Genomic DNA, 6,000 nt, shown 5'->3' with positions numbered 1-6,000 from the left:
AAAATCTTCAATCCCATGCAACATGGGACTACTCTCAGGCTCTGTAAATTACTAACTTTTGCTTGGGAAAAGGGATAAAGAGTTTCGGAAATAATGAAATTACGGCTACTAATAGGTGATACACCAAAGATAAAACTTGTTAATGCTATTGAAAACCACAAAACCATTCAATTAAAAAACCACACTATCTCACAACTCAATTGCACATGCTTTCAAAAATGATTCTTATGAAAGGTTTAAGCCTTCTGATGTTCATAAAAAGGAAAATAATTATGTCTTCACAATTTTAATGCTATAGAATACAAAACACATTCACAGACCTGCACTATAACATGTTGTTCCTAAACCAAGCATTGAAGGAATGAAATAAAAATAAAGGATTTCAAGATGAAATCACAATATCCTTAACAAATTACTCACATACAATGCTGAAACAAAAATAATTGAGGAGGAAACAAGCTTCTTCTATTGAGAATTGGGATCTTTTAGCATTACCACTCTGAAAATGCTCGTAAACAAATGAGTTACAAAAGTATGAAAAAGCTGGTAGAGTAGATACAATACTCAGAACTAGAGAGAACTGAGAGAAGAAGAAAGACTTATACAAAAGGCTCCAAAACATGATGTGCTATCAAAAATCGATCCTCCCCATAAATCAGGCATGTGACTGAAAGAAAACTCCTCCAAGAATGCATAAAGGGTTGAAAAATTGAAAACAACTTCAAGGGGTTGAATGCAACTAAAAATCCCTCCAAAATAGGGATGTAATTGCAAAAAACAAGGAGTCAAATGCCTAAAAATCCTCCTTGACTCATACTCCATCCATTTGGGACTCTTAATTGATGTTGAACTATCAATTAGGTGACCAAATCACCTATTTTTACTTCACATGTTGGCAAATCTCCTCAACTATCTCCTAGATGCAAACTAAAGCTTCCAAGCTTACTTAAGACTTGCTCTTGTTTATCTCTCATTTAATTTAAAGATATCCTCTATTTTTGCATTTCAAAATATCATTTATTTAAAGTGATTTACATTTTCACTTAAATAAAGACTTACAAGTTTGAAAAAAATGCAAGTACAAAGGAGCTATTATAAAAACCCTTAAAGGATTACTATACTAAATCTTTAAAAGTGTTTATTAAACACTTGAAACAATACAAGGCACATGATCCACAACACAAATATGTAAAACAAATTTTTTTAAAAATGTTTCAAAGGCAAAAAATCCTTTGCCCTATTGACACATATTAGGGTTTTCAAACCCTAACAAAAGTAAAAGATGATAAAAATATTTGGTCATTCTTCATTTGCCTTTTCGTGGTCTGTTGGGAGCCGCCATGAAACCTTAGGGTTTGAACTTGGATCTCTCCATTGCTTTGATGATTTGTTGGTGAATTTTTGAAGATTTTACTGGGAAATAATTGGTAAGGTAAGCTCTGTTACATTTTTGCTCTTTATCATTTGTATCTACTCCTTTGAATGCAAACTGTGGTTAACCTTTTGATGCTTTTGTCATTAATGGTGTTTTTCTCATAGAATCCCTCGAATGATTCCATGCATGTATCTTTGAATGTTCTATTGGTTTACTATCTTTATTTGGGAAATTGTTCTGTAACTAACAAGACTTTCCTACTGTCTCTGTTTTAGACCATGTTCTGGTATATGCATTGTTCCAGATTTGAGAACCCTTTGCATTTTTTCTTTGTGACCTATGGTCTCACTATATATTATTTCTTAAGATTTTAAAGGATTTGTGTGACTTCATAGCTCCCAGATTATTGATATTTGGTCATTCATTATTCTTGATTGCATTGCAGGTTATTCAATATGCTTTTCTACTTTGTTCTTTGAGGCTTTGAAGCCTTCTCTGTAACTGTGACTGCTAATTTTATAAGTCTAAGACAATATTTTGACCTTATGTGACTATTATGGATGCTTAAAAGAATATTTATTGTTGTTCTTTCAAAACCTATATGGATTGTCTCACACCATGAGAGTTATACCTTTGTCTACTTTGTGTAACGTATCTTGTGACTGTGTTACTTTTGACAGTCTCATATGATCAAGAATGTTGCTCATATTGTTTAATAACAGTGACTAATTAATCATTGTGTTATGCATCCTTCTAACTATATTTTATCATCAACAATTTCTACAATGGCCTTTTATGGCTGGTTTGTATCTTCTCATGAAGGGCTTGTCTTATGAATGTCACTTCTATGAAAGATTTACTACAATGAGCTTTGATCCATAAGGCTGCAAATGGTAATAATGGGACTGTAGATACACCTAGGTTCACTTTGTCTGCCATTCATATTTGAAGGTTGTTGCCACCATTGGATACCTAGGGCTTTGATAAAGATTAGAAACTCCTAGTCATTTCATCACTGCATGTGTTGACCTGCACTTCATTGCTTCTGTCACAAAAATAATCCGTATGACTTATGGATATCTTATGATGAATGAACTCTCTTTGATTCTACCCTCTGAGATTCCTCAATGGTGACAGTGCTCTTATCATCAAATCACTTCTTTACACTTAGGATCCCTATCTTAGACTCATAGGGACTATTTTTTTATGTGATCGTGTCCCCTTGGCTCACTGGCAGTAATTGTTTCATTGTAGACCTCTGACCTAAAGATGTCCTTCACTTCTTGATGAAACTCTTGCTCTATACTAAGGTTATCCTTTTTATTATCCAAGTGTTGCTATGAGAATCCTTCACTGTCTTTTAAACCCTTATATTGGCTTGTTCATCATCACTATGATCACGTAAGGCACTATGATATTTGTTATTCTCTCTTTGTGGCAAATCACTACTTTATTCTGATTTTATTGTTCTTCTATATGTTTTGAGCTGATTTTACCAGTCATTATGATGTATTTTTAACTTATTTCAGACTTGTTGTGTGTGTCTTGGGTATACAACAATGAATCACAAAGTCCCTTACTACCCTTACTATATATCTCTATTTTATCAGATGTTCATTTCACTATCAAGTTGCATGACTGTATCATTACTATTCATTTCTATGTAAATGATATGACTACCCCTTGAACCAAACATGCTATGAGCTATTAGTATGCATCTCATGCTATATGAAAGATTGAGGAATATTTGAAAGATGATGCTGCTATTTGTGTCTCTATGTATTCCTCACTGTTAATAGAGGAGGCTGCTAAAAGGCAGATTGGACCGCTATTCTTTGTCATATGAGATTTTTTTTCATTGTTGTATTGACAATGATAAACCTTTGAGTGCAGGATGTTGTGGTGTGTCTTATCTTTGTCCTTACAATGTTGTTGTTCTCAACTCACTTAATCAATTTGATCGGTGAGCTATACTACTACTCCTCATAGTGCCATGATTCATTCTCAACACTGCACTTTTGAGTCTCCATGTGTTATCTGCAGCTTGTAACTATCATCTACAGTCTATGAATAAATAAGTATGATTATGATTTGCATCAAGTGTGATATCTGAAACTATTATTGATGCTTCTTTATTAAGATGACTCATATACATTACTTGGACTGTTATCCTGATGAACACTAACAAGGTATCTTCTCATGAAAAATATTGTATTTCCATTTTTCTTTTCGCTGTATTTTACTAGTGATGACAGTGATTCACTATCCTCTTATATGCTAATGGATTGATCTTTTTTTTTAATCACTGTCTCTTCCTACTTAGGCCTAGAAGTCATTGTCCTTGTATCACTACCATTGAGATGTAGATATTATCATTGGCAAATACCTTTCCATTGTATTATCCTTGTATTGACTATCTCATATTGGTATCCTTTTACTTCTATTACAAGTTTGTGATAAGGTTTGTCCACCATTGTTTCCATGAATTTGGAGTTCTTTACTTAGTGATCAATCATTTACTTCTTTGTCAATTATTAAAACATTATCATAAGGGTTGTCACTTTTTTTCAAATGACTGCTATGGGATACTTTACTGTAACTAGTCTTTGTGACTATTGTTAGGCTGCTATGAGCTACTAAAGTTATTCCAACCTATTTTGAATATACCCTCTCAAGGTTTGATTACAAATCTTGATATATGATTTATTTTTACATACACTATCTTGATGACTTTTACTGAACCTTTATCCCTTTGACATTGAGGACTGTGTAATTTTTTCTATTGGACGTATCTCTTGATTACATATGATTGATTCAGATATCTGCCTTCTTTTATTTGTGATAATATTGGTTTGCATGTTCAAACATGAGGAACCATCTCTTTCTTGTAATCTTAATAATATGTCATCATAAAAGGAGAAAATGCTGGGCTCAACCCTTATGGGAGCCACATTTTAACCCCACATGTTGTAATTTGATGATTCAAAACAACAACATTACTTTTCCTATATCTGCACAATGAATAAACAAGTTAGTAAAATAGTGAATTTGATCATTTTTTCATGATGATTTGATTTGATATTTGTTTTCTTGGAGTTATATGCCATGCTAGATGTTATAATGCATATGAGGATCAAATTGTGTGTTTATAGATGCATGTGCATATAATTAATGATGAACATCATTTCTCTAACAATATTCTCTCTCTTAGATGTAGGAAAGGAGCAGCAAGGAAGCAACAACCAGACACAAGATAGGTGGAAGACTAAATATGATACCAGTCAACTCAATTAGAGCTCATCATTCAAGCAATGACGAATCACCCTTCTTTATATGTGCATTTATCTTTCCTTGCATCTAAAAATGCATAATGTTTTCTTTAATTTACATTATAAGAGTTAGTCTCACAACTTGTGTGAGACACTATCATTTAAATTATCAATAAAGATTACTTTTTCCTCAAAATTTGTGCACTCTCTCATATGCATCTGCATCTACGTAATGTACTATGATAGTGTAATCTTTTATTCTTTCTTTTTTGCACATGAATGTGACACAACATAAATAAAATGTACCTTTGTATTCATAAAAACATAAAATCTCTACTCGATTGAGCTTATTAGCGAAAATAGGTAACACATCCACTATTTGTAGCTCATATGGAGGCTCCCCAATTCTAGTGAATACAAAAGGTGGTACACCCATTACAAGTTCAAGCTCATGTTGCATCGTCATTTCAACCCTTCTTTCAGGTCCTTAATTTCAGAAAAAGAACCCCTATATCCTTGGAAGTGTACTACTTTCCACTTTTCCATAGTCATAGTCCTGTTGTACATGCCAATCCTTTTTACTGCTTGTTCCTTTGATAAATTCTTGAACAAATCATCACCAACCAATATCTATGAGGGTAAGCCCCCACGTTTTGAGTGGCCCTAAACATGGTAATGGCACCCTTAGGATCAAAGAACCTCCTTGGATATGCATGAGATAAATTATAATATTTTAATTTGTCAGTAATAAATTTATATCCTTGAGAAGAGTGAGTTGTAAAATCTCCAAAACATAGAGTACCAGGAAAGAATGATTTCTTATGATGTAATTTATCAAATGCATGTAATCAGATTCAATCATCTGTCTTACGATTTCAAGATAAGCCACCCTATCTGGCACAATTTTGGGCAACATATAAGGTGCTCCTTCAAATCCAAACACTCTCCTAGTACAAGCTCTCATACAGTACCAGTCACCCCAATTGTGATTTATCTTTGCTTGCAGATCAAAATCCTTGGGCCTTAGGAACCTTTGAATCTCAGGGGACAATATTTAATTATAATGATATCCAAAGAATAAACATAATGGAGACTTATTTCTTATAAGTAATCTTCTTTTGTAAATATATGGTTGAATAAATTGTTTAATGACTTCATGAAGGACATTATAATCATCAGTATGCTATTAGTTGTGCATTGAGAGAAATGGTGAATGTTATAGTATATCATCAAGAGATTAATTAAGGTTATGATATTTGTTTTTATTATAAGATGTTAAATGTGATCATTTTATAGATAGGATATCTTGAATAGTCATGATATGAGTGTATTCCATGTGTATATATGAAACACTTT

The 6,000-nt window shown here is 32.9% G+C and overlaps 1 long non-coding RNA gene across 1 annotated transcript; it reads left to right on the top strand.

Moving 5' to 3' along the window:
* The first annotated feature begins 1,276 nt into the window (after positions 1–1,276).
* LOC131040191 (uncharacterized) lies at positions 1,277–4,836 on the top strand. The gene is made up of 2 exons (XR_009104795.2): positions 1,277–1,432; positions 4,587–4,836. It is a non-coding gene; the product is annotated as an uncharacterized LOC131040191 (long non-coding RNA).
* Positions 4,837–6,000: the final 1,164 nt, after the last annotated feature.

Source organism: Cryptomeria japonica, chromosome 11, assembly GCF_030272615.1.
Source record: "Cryptomeria japonica chromosome 11, Sugi_1.0, whole genome shotgun sequence".
Classification (NCBI taxonomy): Eukaryota; Viridiplantae; Streptophyta; class Pinopsida; order Cupressales; family Cupressaceae; genus Cryptomeria; species Cryptomeria japonica.
This window is presented reverse-complemented; position numbering and strand designations above follow the sequence as displayed.